At 38.9% G+C, this 17,387-nt stretch overlaps 1 long non-coding RNA gene across 1 annotated transcript in view; it reads right to left on the bottom strand.

Moving 5' to 3' along the window:
• Window positions 1–703: 703 nt before the first annotated feature.
• The window catches only part of LOC118241982, a 52,665-nt gene continuing 35,981 nt past the window's right edge, over window positions 704–17,387 (bottom strand). Inside the window, exon 3 of the long non-coding RNA XR_004776474.1 lies at window positions 704–1,079. This is a non-coding gene — a long non-coding RNA (uncharacterized LOC118241982). The remainder of the gene's footprint in view (window positions 1,080–17,387) is intronic.

Consider the following 17,387-nt stretch of genomic DNA (forward strand, 5'->3'; position numbering starts at 1 on the left):
ATTTGACAACCAAGCTGACATCAAACCATGGAAAGTTTGTGGGAAATATGCAGACTGAAGGACAAAACCCCCCAAAACCAACTTAAAGGGGCTCAGAAAATGGTAGACTGATTCCCAGTCAGGAAGCTCACTGCCACACTTAAAAAGATCTTAAGGTTGCCGTCAGTTCAGGAAATTTGGCTCCATTCAGTCATACAGGTCATGGCCGAACGTTCATTCATGCGTGCCGTTATGATCTGTCCCATGTCCCGCGAGGTTCTGGAAAGCAATTTAGCAAGACATTTCATGACGAAAAGCTTCCAACAACATCTGCGCAGAGTGAATGAGAGGCATGTGTCACTGGTGTAATATGCTGCAAGGCCCAATGACCCATGTGCAGGGGGCCACAGCAGGGCGGGGAGCCTGGCACACACACTTGGCTCAGTGCGCTTTCTCCCACTGAGGGGGCCTGTGACAGCAGACTGCAGCTACTGTGGCAAGCTCTACTCAAGAGCAATGATTCACTTCCCTCTCGACTTTGGAAAATCCACGGGAGCAATGCTTAAAAGGCCACGTTATCCATGTCAAGCAGGGAAGGCTGGAATGAAAGCTAAAGATTTGTAATATGTTCATACTATTTATGTATTTTCCATGATTATGGGGGATTTTAGATACACACTTAAGGCTTTCCTGTATGGAATTTGTTTTTCCTTAACCACAATATGTTTCGAAATGTTGGTGAGATACATAGGCAGAATTCATTTGTCAAATCAGGAGTCAGAACACAGTCAGATAAGTGCAGGCAAATCCATTATCATGATCCAAAAACAGGAATAAATTACACAGGGATGAGCAGCAGCTAAAAAAACATGGTTTAGAGATAAGAGCACACTTGAACAAAGTTGTATAAGATATGCAAAGCCCATTCACACACAGAGGAGTGTACAAGTCCTAATCAGACTATAAATGAGCTACAAGAGTGATGAATGGCAATAAAAACCATGCGGTGCTAGGGCGGAGCTGGAACTGCTGTTAGCCAATCGGGTGTGAAAGGCCCCATGCGGCGTCTCCTGGGGGCAGGCGTCGTCACAACATTAAACCTGAAAGCAACATAAGACAAAACTTTATTCTGATGAATGCTTGGGGGCATTGTAAGATGTAGGAGTCTTCTGGTAGTGGAACAGGCAGTGGGACTCTCTTCAACGTTATTGTCTTTGACGATAGTTTAAAGCATGACATCAATCTGTTTGCCTCCTGCAGTTTGTCACATACTGTTGCGAATCACAAATACTGTGCTGGTTTATCTTCACTGTGTGTCAATGTTCAGCCGGAATACTAGAAAAGCAGGAGAAAAACTCATAGACTGGCTTCAGGGAAGGCAATGCAGTAGGCTGTGAATGAAGACATGAGGCCCTGACAAGGCTATAGGGTCAAAAACCCAGACAGGGCTAATTGTGCTGTTATAATCCAACTATGCTGCATTTTGGATTTTAATCCCACTCTGGGTACTGGCAAGATGTAAACTTAAATTCATTATTTGGTAATGCAAAGTTCATGTCTTATAGTTTATGCTTCTTCAAATGCGTTATACACAGCTTCATCCTAGTTCTTTGCACTAAATCTATTTGTACTGGACATGCTCTTTTAGACAATTCTGCATACTAAGGCCTGATTAGTCATTTATATACATTTTATGTGATTATACTGGTGCTGTGGGGACTGTGTCAAACCAAATTTTGCTGGGTTAAGTTGTGCGATCCAATCCCACAGGCTGGCCTTGATGTTAAGTCATTCGTCAGCATACTGACATTTTATACGATCTCATTCTTATAAATTTCAGTTCAAAATATAATGAGACTATTAAAGGTTTAAAGCACAGATTTGTGAAAGATTTCATAAGATATCTATCTTTTCATGTGTAAGATTCAAAGGTACACAGCTAAATGACCATTTGCAAATTAGTCAACACAGTAATCAAAAGTTCTTTTCATTTTGAGAATGAATTACCTGGAGAAAGAATTATGCAGGCACACAAATCGATCCAGGGACTATCAAAGGGAAAAAATTAGCTATTGAAAAGGGATGTCTGCATGTTGAATATGCCAAACTCCCTAAAAAAATGAGTTATTGATTCTCTCCCACCCGTCACTGGACAGAAACCACACATTGTATTGAATCTACCACTGCACCACCACAGCTTTGGTAGGAGGCTTGTGACATTGGCACCCACTTAAAAGGATAAAATATGTGTCCAAGTGTACTGCCATCACATTTTATTAGGGAGAAGAAAGGAAATAAAATTAATGCTGTAAACATCCTAAGCCTGTTAAAGCTTGACAGCAGACCTGGCAACTGTCTCTGTCCCAGACGTTCCATTCAGTAACTAGAATGGGAACAATTCCAGTTGTTTGTCTCTTGCAGGAAATTCATTAGAGGTTCTGTCTCGTTTGGTTTACAAGATAATGTTGTTGCAAACTATTAATCACAGCCATACTACCACAGCTAGCTTTTATTGAGCTGGGGGTTGGCATGGCACAAGTACAGAAGACAGACCTCTGCAAGGCACCTTGCACCTCAAATGCTACATGGCAGAATGTGCCATGCAGGAACATACGGAGGCCTGCAAAAGCATATCGTCCTCTTGGCTGTCTCTCTACCAGAAGCGGGTATCTAACACAAGTTGACTACAGGATGAAACCACCATATTGAATGAATGAACACCATATGGACTTGGGGGGGGGGGGGGGGGGGGGGGGGGGGTATATATATATATATATATATATATATATATATATATATATATATATATATATATATATATATATATATGTGTGTGTGTGTTTGTGTGTGTGTGTAGCAGATACCTAGCAGAGAATAACTGGAAGCTGCTAACATCAAGAAAACTCCTAATGCATGGGGCACTCCACCCAAGATCGAAACATCCAAACACTGTAAGCAAGCCAGAACTCAGGGGAGGGGGCTTACAAAGTGTAAGATCCACTGTCCAGACTAAGACACACAACACCCATGAATATATCCAACCAATGGCCCCCAAGGAAAAGCTGATAAGGGAGTTCCTTGGATAGATGGGGGACATGGTCAACATGGAAGCAGAGGCGGTGATGGCAGGATAAGCACCTCCATGGAATATACCACCAACAGAGAGGTGGCTAATGTAAGACCATCCTACCAATGGCTGGAAAAGGCATTACTGAAGTACAGCACAGAGCCACTAATGGCAGCTCAAGCACTAGGTCAACTGATGCAGGGGTGCATCATTCCAGATAAGACCCAAGATTCAGACTGCGCAAAGGAGCCTCTGAGACAACCCAGCACTGAGTAGCAGGATGCAAGAAGGGTGATACAGGAATATGAACTCCATATATGCATAAAAATATGTGCATATAAAACCAGCCATAATGCATGACAGTATAATTAATTCATGGTGTCAAAATCAACCCTAGTTTGTTGATCTCAGCTGCAGCATACTGCAGAACTAATTAACCAAGAGAGCTGAAATACAGGGGAAAAAGGTGGACATGTTTTGTGTTTTTTTTTCTGTTATTGTAAGAATGTTCACAGCCATGCTTTCAATTAACAGAAAAAGTACTCCAGAAAGGCCAGAATAGATTTATTTGTAACAGTAGAACAAAATATTAAAAAACAGAATATCAAAGCAATATGTGAATAGCCAAGAGGCGTGTTCTTTTATAAAATTCATGAGTGAATTTGGAATTGGTCTTTGGATAATTAGAAACACACTCAATCACTGCTCTAATTCTTCTCTCTGAGGTAAATGCCCAGGGTTTCACTTCTAAAGGGAAGGTTCAACTAATCAAAGCATAAGGCCAGCCTATTACATTGGCATTAATGTGCACTATATTAAAGGCACAGGGGAAAACAAAGTAAGTGAATTTTGTGGAGACTCAGAGCCAGCCTGAAGTCTGCTTGATATAGCCAAGTCAACCACTGTAAAAGTAAGTATACCTTTAAGCTCTCACAGCTCAAAGAAATTCTGCTGTACCTGCTATGCCAGTGATGGTAGAAATCAAGTATATACTTTTTTTCATATATATTTTTGTACTAGGTTTAAGGCAAACATTTTGTACAAATGAAGCCAATGTAGAGAGTGCTCCTTTAGTATGTATTGTCAAAGAAGTCAAGCATGTGTGAACAAACAGAAATGTCCTTTCATTTTAATTTACTTTATACATAAAGATATTAATGAGAAATCCCTAAAGTGAAATCCCTCAGTTGAAGTGTAAAATTGCATGCATTGTGAACGTTTCATTTGTGTCTCTTGGTGCCCACAAGTGAGTATATTGAATCAGCCATCAACTTCAGTGGTTAACAATTCAACACAAGCGGGCCTGAGTAGCTGCCTCACAGTAGTGGCAGCCAAGTACAATATCAACTTTTTATGAGACCGTAGTCCATGGTTGAATGCCACAGCATTTTTCTTTTTTTCTCTCTCTTCTGCTTTTGCAGGTGCTCATTGTAGCGGTGAAAGCTGTTTCATGAAGACTTTTGTAGCAATCCTCAACCAAACCAAAACTGACTGAGAAAACAGTATGCAGATTCGTTGACTTTCATGAACTGGTTGGACCTATTTCCTTAGTTGTCAATGTTCAATCATTTACCAAAAGCATTTTACAGCATAAAGCTGATCAAATACAGACAGAGGACAAATTGCTTTCAGTGTGTATCTCTGATGTTTGGTGTGATCTGGGAATCAGAGTGATGATCTTTCTATGCTTTAGTCTGTGCTAGCAGACTTTTATGTGTTGCTTCAAAACATCAGTGCTCCATGAAGCCATCCACCCATGAAGATACAAATCATCTTCATTAACACTCCCATAAATTAAACCCAGGCAGAAATGCCCTTGATGGTGATCAAGGAGGTCACCTGACTGGACACAGTCACTTGCCTCAGAGATATAGACATCCATCTTGTCATTCTTTACATTTTTTTTAGCATAAAGGTTACCCAGTCGAAACTATAAACCTAACATCAGTGGTGAAGATCAGCTATTACGACAGCTTCTTCAGTTTCCGGATCACGTTCGGTGCATGAAGCTGAATCGCTTTAGAGCACTCGCTGTTGGTCTTGACTTGGCAGGGCATTGGGGATGCCGGAGGCAATTAGCTGCATATCAAACAGAAGCTACCACAGGGAGGGCCAGGCCTGCAATGCTGAGGGATGAGCTCGACCGGAGCTCTCGTAACCCTCACCATGGAGGCAGCAAGGTCGATGTGCGCAGTGTCCATAGACGGGTGAGTGGCCTGTAGGCAAAGACGCCCACGTCCGTGGCTATTTACAACCACTGCTCCCCTGCTCAGAGCTGGCGCTGAGGACACTTTGTTTCATGGGTACTGATAAGAAAATGATTTATTTCAAGGCATAAGAAACACAGAAATATCAAATAGCCTTTGCAAAGATAAGATACCCTGTCTGTACCGGTTATGGAGTAGAACTGCATGTCTAATTTATCATTTCTCAAGCCTTTGTTATATAAAGGCAAAATAAACAGATCTTTGGGACATCACAAAAAGACACAGAAGGACAGATAAATATGTAAGATAAATAAAGTCTTACCCTGATGAACAGGAAATGTAATGAGCTGTAGGTCTTAGTGATGAACTGAATAATAAATATCACTAATATCAGCATAAAAAGTTTATGCATTTGAAATTCTCTCTAGCTTGGTGGAAACATCAACCATAAGAAATATATTATAGCTGCACTGTAGCAATGAACAGTGTTTGAATTCCTAAATAGAGGACAAAGACCCTATTGCATAAATATCAGCTGCAAGTCTTTCTGACATTAACACATTATTAATTGAAAATATCATAGAGAGGTATGTTATGTCCACATACCAACATGTCTATTTAGATAACAAGTTTTTATTTAGTTTAAGACACACCCCTATGAAATTATCAACTGAACTTATCAATCATGACCTGTAATGTCATAATGCCAAGTTTGCTATCTGGTTGCAATATAATAGCCAAGTCCACATTAGTCATCCAAGCAATCAAAAAGGATATTTTCTCCAAATTTGCTTAGATAAGACAATCAAATAGTTACTCATTAGTGCTATACAAATACTATTAATAGGATGATTGCTGATTGTGTGCTTTGGGGATTAAGGGAAGTCTGAGTTGAGTCTCATGCTTTATTGTTGCCTGATTTAATTAAGATCTTATCTGGGATTAATCGTCTCTTAAAAAGTTCCCCTCACTGTCACCCTTTGTCTGAGCTGAGTGTAGAGATCAAGAGACAGAGAAAATGAGAGAGAGAGAGAGAGAGAGAGAGAGAGAGAGAGAGAGAGAACGAGAGGGAGATGGTATTATGAGCCAACAATGAAAGTGAAGCCTCAGTTTTAAAGCATTTTAATTGGTTTTATTTGATAAATTGGTTTTATTTCAAACAGAGAGATTTTATTCTGCTAGTTTATGTCTTTAATGTGGCCAAGACTAGGGTAAATGAAACTGTTTCAAATGTCTGTACTTGGCATGCATTTATTGAGACTGTTTTTGCCAGAGTTTTAGTGTGACATCTAATGAGGTTACACTATAAATGTTCAGGATTATTCTCCTTTTCAGTATTTGCTGCTGTGAAATGAAACTGAACATTCAAGCCACCCATCATGAAATAAGGGTGGTAAACTTTGAGATGTGAGAATGTAATGAGGTCAGAGTAGAAATTTAGATTTGTCTTTGAACTTATTGTTATTAAACTTGCAACCAGACCAGAAAGCCATATTATGGCAAGTTCAAATGAATGTTCTCTGGTGTTAAATACAAATCATCTTAATTAAGTACAAATGACTGTGAGAAAGGGGGATACACCGAATGAGTCAGACATTGCCTACTATGGTTTGTACATAGTTATATTGTAGACATAATTTGTAGAAAAGTACTGTATGTTTAAGGTCACACTGATATAAAATACTGTTTGTTTATTTGATTTCAACTTTATTTACTCAAAAATGAGCACATAATGCAGTGTTTTAAAGAATTCAAGAATAATACTTTGGGCTAGCATCAACATATGTCACAGTCCATGTGTTTAGCAACAGGGTTACAGTATATAATTCTAGATTCTACCTTGCAGTGCTAGGCCACCCATCCATTAAGCATAACACAATGCGCATCCTCCAGTTGTTCCTACTCAAGACTGAACCGAACTGAGAGTTGGCGGCCTTCGAGTTGGTTTAGCACAGGGCTGGAAGTCACATGGCCGGAAGCAATGGGCCTTCATTTTTCAAGATTAGCAATTACACAAAATGCACAATGTTTCACTAAATCAAATCCAGTACAGGTTGATCAAAACTGCAAAGTTTCAGTGAAGTGCAAAACTTTATATTTGCCTGAGCACCTATTTTGTTGACAGGTCAACAATACATCTCCCAGAGCACACATCCCACTTGTCTTGTATGATCATTATCATGAGGAAGATAAGATCCAGGTAAATATAGCTTTCCAAGGTCCAAATATATGTGCAGCCATTGCTTTCATCTGCTGTATGAGCCACATGCATCACCAGACGTTCTTGTGAGATTCTGGACAGTCCCCTGAGGTGACTGGTGACAATCTGTCATTGATTTTTTTTTTCCCTTCCATTTTGAATTGCAGGTCTACACATGCCATGATTCATTATGTTTGGGAAGCGGCATGGATGGGGACTCGTATATTGCGGTGCTCCTAACTGCTGATGGGTTTGGTCTCTGATACGTGCTGAAAGGCTCGGTCATTCAGGTTGCTAGCTGGTGGGGCCTGATAAATTGCCTGGTAAATTTAACCCCACATTCTGCTGATGATGCGTGTGGGGTGAGGGCTCAGACACCTGTCAAAACATCTCATAGCTCACCTGCTTGAGGGACGGGGCCTACAGTAATGCTGTAAACATGCAACAGGCTGAAAGGTTACCACACAAGTCCCATTTCTAGAAAGAATTTGAATTCTAAATAATTGATATTGGCCATGTGCCTTCACCACATATTTAGTAGAAACATTTATTTATAGAAATAACCCTGTACAAGTGTAGTGCTCTATTCAGTTTGTGTACCCATCCTCTGAATCTTAACCACTGGTGAGTTTCTGACCACAAAACCATAGCTGGCTGGATCGTGTTGGGTAGCAGACTCTTCCCAACTCAGCAGAGTCCCTGGCAAATAAGGCTCCTGCCTGATAAGCTCCTGCATGAACAACAGTTTAAACTTGCATTGGTATCACAACCATAACCATGGTACTGCATTCCAGTTTCATTGCTGTGTTGAGAATGGTCAACTACCCAAATATTATTATTATTAAAACCCTGTGTTCAGAACCCTGTGTTCAGAAGTTGACGAGTGAATGATGAATATGGTAGTGGGTAATGAGGTAGTGATCAATTGGCAAATGATGGGCTACATTTTCTAATTTTACAAGTGTAAAATGAATCTATAAGATAGATGTTCCTGTGTAGCTGTTTATAAGCGTTAAGTGTGTGTATACTGATAAGAAACTATAACAGAAAAGTTTCATAAAATATCACAAAATGAAACAGGTCTGTTGAGAAACAAATATTTTCAACATGGAATAATAAGATACCTCTTTTGGCTTCAAAGCAATCACACATTTATCTCTTACATTGGACACTGTCACACAGTTTCAGCTGCAGTAACAGGTTTGAAGTTTCACATGTGCCAAAAAAGAGAAAAATCCTCTAAAGTCTACATACCAGAGAGATAACAAAATATTTCCTTGTCAGACCATCTTCCTTTAATCCTAAGCTCTCAGCATTTATGAGCAAAAAGTGAAAGTTTGAAGACAGAAAAAAAAAAAAAAAAAAAAAAAAAAAAAAAAAATATATATATATATATATATATATATATATATATATATATATATATATATATATATATATATATATTTATTTTTTTTTTTTTTTTAGATGATTCCTCAATGGTAAACAGAACATTTAGTGCTGCAATCTGCTTTGATGGATTAGGGGCTTCACCTTATCAGTAGATTAAGGTACCTGGAGGTGCAGAATTTTAATGAGGCTGGGAGGGAGTTCTCTGCCTGTCAGGCTAAAACACTCACAGGTTTAAATTAGCTCCACAGCCACAACAATGCAAGATCAGGGGATTTGAATCACTGTGAAAAAGAAGGCCTTATCTAACCCCATCTTTCTGCCCCAGTAAAAAACTTTATGACCCAATTTGTAGTAATTTATTTATTTATTTTTAAATGAATAATTGGCAACAAACAAACCTGATTATTTTGTATTATAATTCATGTCATATAATATTAATGGGTTTAAATTTCATTCTAGAACTTTTAGAACTGGGGTGTATTTTACTAGTTAATACAGTATTAGCAAAAAATGGATCTGGTAAAATATAATGAAAGGCAACACATAAGTAACAGAAGTTTGTCTTAATTATTGTGCCAGTCAAAGGTGTGAAAGCACATTAGCCAGTTAGTCTTTTGCAAATGAATTCATTCTATCTGGTTCCCAGGCTGTCACTCACTCTTATCCCCACTGGCATTATTAATAGAACTATTTCTGTAACAGACATTGTACAATGCACTGATTTTGACCACAGTCAGACCTAAGAGGTGGCTATACCTGCCATGTCCTTTGTCATATAGAGACTGTGTCTTCTTAGGCTATTGAGCCTAAACCTTTTCTTTCTCAGCTCGGCTCTGTTTTTTCACGAGCCCTACTACAGCAGGAGGGTGGAGGGCAGCTTGTGCAGAACCTCCTGCAGGATCAGGACCCCTTGTTTGGTCAAACCAGTGACAAATGAAACCTCTCCGCAGTGCAATGCTGGAGCCCTCCGTCCCAAGATCGATGAGTTCTCTTGTTGCAGGGCAAGCGTGCCACTTTTACAAACGCGGCTGATGGGAGATGGATACTTCTTCAACGTTCACAGCATTGGTGATGAATTGGGCACCAACAGCTCATGTTTGCGCATTTTTTATGCTCTCCTTTTCTGGAAACCTTCTCTCTTTTCTCTTCTCACACTTGCCACCCACTAGGTACACACTGAGATGGTAAATGGATAGTCTATTGGTTAACAGATAAATGAATATTTGAAGTATGGGGGGGGGGGGTGTTGTATATCACCTACATTTAAGAAGCATCCCAGTCCAGCTGTTGCCCTTTATCTACTAATGAAAGCACTCGTAAAAGTGAGAGAGAGAACTGATTGCTGACCAGTGCTCTTATTATATCTGTGATTGATGTCTGTGATTGTGATCAGATGAATCCAGCTAAAAGAAATGCCTGTCGAATGAATCAGCATTACCAATGATGCACCATGGCAAAACAGAAAGCATGTGCCACTTTTAGCACCATGTGACTGGAATGGTGACTGCATTCGAGTCCAAAGGTGCAGAAAGCAGTCAGTGTGAACTGTGAAATTGCCACGTCAACAGAATCCATCTAAAAACATGGAAAGGCTCAAACTTTATTAAGAAGGAGCGTTTTAGAAGGTCCTCCTTGAAGGATACAACACGAACACTACAAGTGATTCGACTGAACACATGTAATGACAAACAGCTGGGAGGTGGGTGGTTTGAGGCCAGCCCAAACCTTTGATTTTGGTAGAAAAACGTTATGAAAGTGTCACCAAAAACAGGGAAAAATTGCTTTAGTGCATTTATGAGCCATCGTTTGATGTCCAGTTTTCCTATACTTATAAATTCAGTTCCATCTGTTATTTGACCTTGCTAGATTGCTGTTTGTTTATTATTTGTTTTGCCTGTTTTCTGCTTGCCAACTTGTTCTATGCTAACTTGATTTTTGGTTTAGCCCTTAGACTTTCATACTCTTAGCACATGGGTCTTGCCTCAACATTTCTACAGCTAAAGTCTGAAAAATAATCTTTATTTGCCATCACAGAGCACAAAAAATAATACCGGTTTTAAGCTTTTACCCAATCCCAATAAAATACTTTTATTTGCCTGTGATGTTGTGTCCTTTACAAGTAAAGTTTTAGAATGGCCTGCTGGTTTCCTAGGGTGTCCAGCACTTACCAAATCCAGTGTTGAATGCTGTTTTTTCTGCTATTACAGTACTGTAAGTTTACTATACAAAACATGTTCAGAGATAAGCTTGCTCTGGCCAGCTACTGAAGTCTGATAATGGATATTGGATATTTGCTTCCATTAATTCTTGAACAAGTGGAATAAATATTTGGAATTAAAACATTAAATCCACACAATATGTGGACTGGGAACACATTTAAAAACAATACCAGAGGTGCCAGCAATATTTCAAACCCGACACAGCGAGCAATATGCAAACCCAAAGGGCTGAAATCTTTGTACACTCCTGTACAGTATGTGACATTTAGGGTTTCCTTAGATTCACAATCTCAGCATGAGAACTACAGCAGGTGCAGTGTCAGGTATCATCAAAACATTATATCTCACATGTGGGTATCTACATACAAGCACAAACTAATGCGACTTTTCAGATGCTCTCATTTCAGTGGAGAAAGGCAGCTCGAAAGAAACTCATCTAGTTCAATCAGCACTGACCAAACTAGGCGTGATTTCAAAAAGGAGTCCTCTTTAGGTGCTGAATGAAGACTGAAAAAAGAAAAGCACTTAAAAAAAAACAGCTTAGAGTGAGATTTACAAATGGTTTCTCCAGCCTCGTCTTTATTTAACTGTGCAAACAACTCCACTAAGCACAGCGCTTCATTCTAAACCACACTGCACAAGGAAGACACACAAAGGTAATAGATTTACTGAACCACTGCAGGACAGAATCCAAAGGCTCAAGAACACCATACCAAAATTCACTGATTAGTTATCTAAGCAGAGTAATTTGGGCTGTATGGTAGGTTAATTGGACAGTATGGTTCCTTCAGTTGAATATAAGCATTTTTCCCCTCTTTAATTAAAATGAAAGCTCATACCTCACTCATGTGTGTAGGTTTTGTCTGAATGTACTTTAACATCGAACTGGATGTAGCCCTCCAATGTTGGAGAGCAGCAGCTTATTTGAAATAAAAGCCAGCCATTTTGGTGCACTGAACGAAATAGTTGCATCAAGTAATTGAGAGAATGTGTTTTTCTACCATCCATCACATGGCCTGCACATCAAATCCATCCCTCTATGTTCACAAGGAAATTGTTCTAAATCCACTCGTCACTGTGGGATTCATAAGGCTATATAGACTATGTGTACATAGAAAGGCAAGCAAACAAGGCTTTAATCACACTGTCAGTTCATGCTCCAGGATCAATATGTTATTGACCACCAAGGAGGTTTTTTCCAATATTTCCATGCCTGTTCATTGCTCTCACTGCAAAAACCTCTACTCTAGTTTATAACGTGTCACCTACTCATTTAGAGATCACAAATATAAAACGCATAACTGCACAAAAGGTGCATTAAATGTTCATTTAGTGGTTAACACTGTCAGAGGGGATGTCAATAAATAATTAAAAGAATTTGCTAATGTAGAGCTATTTTGATGTGAATTCCAGTAAAAGAACAGCACTTGGACAAGGTTTCCTATTTTAGATGTCTCATCAAAGAGAACTTTCTTTTGAAAATGTGAAATTACACTCATGTTACTACACCTTTACTGAACTTCTTTTACTGTCATTTTTATTAACCACTGTCATTATTAATTTCCTCTGGTTGATGGTTTGAAGGAAGTAAAATTTGAATGTATTTTTATAATTATTTTCTTGAAATGTGTGGGGGTTTTGCTACTGTAATTATTCAACCATACCCTGCTTACCTACAGTCAGTGACGGAAATAGGTATGGGTGAAGGTTAATGCATAATAAATGTAATAAATGTGTCTGACTCCATATTATAATTAACAAATATGTTGGAAAGGTCATGTTATATTAGCCTAGTGTAATATATAAGAATATGCATAACCAACTTTTTAAAGTTACTTAATGTTAACACCCCTTGCTTTGTCAGAGGTTTACCATTGACCTAATTTAAGATTCGACCTGGTAAATGTGTGTAGCAGAGATTGGATACTTAACAGGGATTTTGTGTTAGCAATCTATAAAAATTCTATAAAACTGTAGCTCACTCTACTTAGTGAGTACTTATGTTTATATTTTGTAATGCTATCTAAATGTGAGCTGAGCTTCACATGAGTTCATGGTAACACAAGCTTTATTAACTTAATACAAGCCAATTAATAATGCATTGCAACTGATTACATATTATAATGAGGCAGTTTAAATGATACTCTAAATAACAGAAAGGCCAACATTGTGATTTGACCAAGCTTATTTTTGTGAAAAACAAGACTTTGCAGAGTTTGGCTTACACCTGTACATATGAAGAGTTATTGCTTGTGACCTCAAAGCCCTGTAACTGAGATAATTGTAATGAGCTGTTTATTAGTATATAATGGGCAACAGCTGTCTCTAGGTCATTGGTTATTTTAGTCAGAAACTGGTCCTAGGTCATAACTTATTATTATTAAGAGTAAAACTCTTATGTTAGTTAAAAGTTGCTCACGAATCGACGCTATGTAATATTGAACTGCGGGGTTGTTCATTTCAGGGCTATTCCGGTGCTTTCAGTAACAATACCTCTCAAACCAAAAGAATCTTACTGCATAGTCCTTTTTTTTTTCATTAGAAAAAATGAAAGTACAAAATACAGTTAACATGTTCTTAAACAAATATATGCAATTTAATATATATAATAACAACCTGGGCCACTCACACAGATATGGAATAGTCATTTAGAGAGGTTGAGGAGGAAAAAAGGCAGATAAAACATAATGGCAGGCAAATGAAGAACACCTGAATGGAGGGGGCATGGCAACATGAGAGGACTGAAATGAAAGCACATGGTGGGCAAGTGCAAAAATACAAGGCTGTGAGGTGAACCTCACCACATGAAGGAGAATGCTGATCATTACAGGACCCCTTCCCTCACCCCGCCTCTGTTAATGTTCGGCTCACAATACGCGTACTGGTTGTTGCTGTGGACCCAAGGATGGTACCAAGAGGCAGGAGCTGAGCTGGGGACAGGTCACTGGACAGAGATGGGTAAAGTAGAGACAGAGAAAGACAACATGGGGAGTAGCTGAAGGGCCCAGTGTCACAAATTGTGATTGGATGGTTGGATGGGGGGTTGGACCCGGGATGCAGGAACAGGAGAGGACAGGATATGAGACAGATTGGACGGGGAACTCGACAGGAGACTAGGAAACAGTTTGGGTGGGGACTAGACAACTAGAACAGGAACAAGGACAGTGATGAGGGCAGGAACAAGGAAACTGAGACAAAGGCAGCGACTGAGATAGGAGAGGGCAACAGTGTTAGGTCCATGGATGAACATAACAACAGGGATGGAGACAACATGAGGGACAGGAAACACAGCAGATAGAGGGACTAGAAATACAAGGAACTGAAAGGGTGGCCAGACCAGGAACAGGATGTGATGGTGACAGCATCGTCCAGGGAGCAGTGTTTGGAGGAGCTAGCATTCCCTGGAAACAGGTTACGGGCAGTGACATTGTTCTCCAGGAAAAAAAATGAGACCGATGTAGAACGTTGACTTGCATTAAGCTTTATTTTGCACATGAGGTATTGTCAATCACTCACTGTAGAGTACAGTAAAGTACAAGAGTGTCCTCTTCTAAGTCCTCCCACAGATCACTCTCCCAGCCTAATCTTTGCAAGGGTCGTTTTTGAACAGTCATTTATTCTCAAAATTAGCCATTTGGCTTAAAAGTGATCTCTAGAATAACATCTAAGATATATTTGGACAGTTGGTGCCATAACAGTGAAGGAAGTGGCAAGTTTGGAAAAATCTAAATAAGTTGGACAGTTTCTGTGATAGGTAATCAATTCTTGCAAATACAGAATTTATGTACATATCTTTAAATTTGGAAATACTTGTCTTTGTCAGAGAGAGTACAGAGTCTTTTTTTTTTGGGGGGGGGGGGGGGGGGGGTAGTTGCAAATGTCAAGAAAATATTTGAACCCAAAGTTCTTCCTGAATTGAAACCACATCTTAAAAGCACTGATAATGATTGGATTCTTAGTGAAGTTCGAAATGGAAAAGGAGATAGCAGAAGTGGCCAGGGCCATGAGAGATGTTGAAATTCAAGACCTAGCTCTGAAGCACCACCAGACAATATCTGGAGTATGAAGCCAATGAATCATTTTTTGGACATTTGTGGCCCAGTAATGGTGGCAAAGATTGGGAAGGGCTTAGCTACCCTGTAGTTTGGAACTCTGCAGTAGTTCTATATGTACTCTGGAGCTCTTTCCATTCCAAATAAATGTAATGAAAGCTTTATGAATAGATTTATAGAAGGATTTAGGAAGATAAAGTGGGATACATTGAAACAGATAAAGAAATTTTGGAAGCACATTCTTTTTAATACAATTCAATTTCCCTGCCAAGGACAAGTTAAGAGTTTTCCATTTCTTCAGAGCTAGGTTTACTTTCTCAAATAAGGGAGAACGATTTTCCTCGTAAAGGCTCTGCATGCCTCTTGTGATATTAATCCCCAGGTATTTAAAACCACTTGTAGACATTTGGAATGGTAAGGAATTATCCTGTATTTGAAGAACCAATTTTTTAAGAGGGTAACATTCACTTTTACCAAAGTTTAGTTTATACCCAGAGAATGTGCCGAATCTTTTCAAAGCCTGAACAGTATCTGGTATACTTAGAATATACTTAGAATCCAGTATACTTAGTAATAAATAAACCACATATAGGTATAATCCATGCTCTTCTCTGCCTTGATAGAGTCCACTCATTGAAGGCAATGATTTTAATGTGATATATAAGGTCTCTAAGGCCAAGGCAAATAACAGTGCACTGATTGGTCCTCCCTGATGGGTCCCTCTTGATAGCTGGAAGTACCATGACGGCTTATCACTTGTAATTACAGAGGCTTTGAGTGAGGAGTATAGGAGTTTAGTCCATGAAATAAAATTAGGACCATACCCATATGTTTTGAACAAGTGATTAAATATTTCCATTCGACCCTGTCAAAAGCTTTCTTTGTGTCCAGAGAGATGGCCTCCTCTGGCGTCCCACTGGACGCAGGAGACAGAATAATACTTAAAAGCTGACGGATATTCATAAGTGAATGTCACATCACTATTTAGGAGATAAATGGGCCGATAAAAACTACAGTCTGTGTTATCGTTACCTAGCTTAAGCAGAAGGATAATTGATGCTTCATTCAGTGTTTGTGACAGCAACCCACAGGATAGAGAATCATTAAACACCTCCAAAAGAATACTTGATAATTTGTTAGAGAATATTTTATAGAATTCTATTGGATAGCCATCTGGGCCAGGTGCCTTACCACTTTGCATTTCCATTATCACATTACAAGTTTTGTATGTTGCAGTGGGAGTTCAATCTCAGTCCTATGCTTTATGTTTATAGAAGGAGCCTGCAGATTGTTGAAGAAATGTTCCCTAGCAGTACTGCCATTCCTTATTTTTGATGTGTATAGGTTGGAGTAGAATGACACAAATGTATCATTAATCTCTCCTGGGTCAATAGTTAACATATCATTTGGTTTCCTTATTTGCGGGATTTGTTGAGCAACTGATTAGCACTTAAGATATTGTATTATAGGACAACCAGTGTTTTTGCCATGGTCATATACAAATCCAACCGATTTTAGCAAGAGTTGATCCGACTTTCCAATTGATAGTAAATTTCGTTTGGAGGTTCCTTTTACAAAGGTCAGGAGAGGGATAGAGTATTGTGTATCCTCTGTGTTTATTGATTAATGAGCAGGTCTTGTTCAAGTCTAGGCGTTTAATTAATTTAAACTGAATATGCTATAATCCCACCTCTGATTAGAGTTTTCAGTGTTTCCTAGAGCAGTGATGGGGAGATGTTATCTTTTTTTATTGAATTCTATAAAGTTATCAATTTCTTTTAGATATCAAGTCAGAAAAGGCATCATCAGCCAGTAGAGCTCTATTTGATTTCCAAGGGGCTCGTTCTGAACTTTTAAGAGGAAATGTGAGATCCATAAAGACTGGTATTGCCTTGGTCATTTTTGAAGGGTTTGTAGATTTAGGATTGAGACTGGTCCAATTCTAGATTAATTACATAGTTCAGATAACCACTATACATCCTTTTTTGTGAGTGTATATCTGGCATTAAAGAGATACTTGTTTCAATAAATTTATCAGCCCAATTTGGTGCATGTACATTAACCAAAACTATTGGTTTATGGTAAAGAAATCACGATACTGTAACAAATAGTCATTGTGGGTCCAATGAAACAGTGGTTGCACAGAACTGAATATGTATCAATATAGCTGTTCCTTGTGTTCTGGAATTGTACGTGGCCAACCCAAGCGTACCAATAAGTGAGTTTCTTGAAGAAATGCAATTTCACATTTAAATATGTAAGATGTTTAAA

Source organism: Electrophorus electricus, chromosome 9 (genome assembly GCF_013358815.1).
Source record: "Electrophorus electricus isolate fEleEle1 chromosome 9, fEleEle1.pri, whole genome shotgun sequence".
In the NCBI taxonomy this organism is placed as follows: domain Eukaryota; kingdom Metazoa; phylum Chordata; class Actinopteri; order Gymnotiformes; family Gymnotidae; genus Electrophorus; species Electrophorus electricus.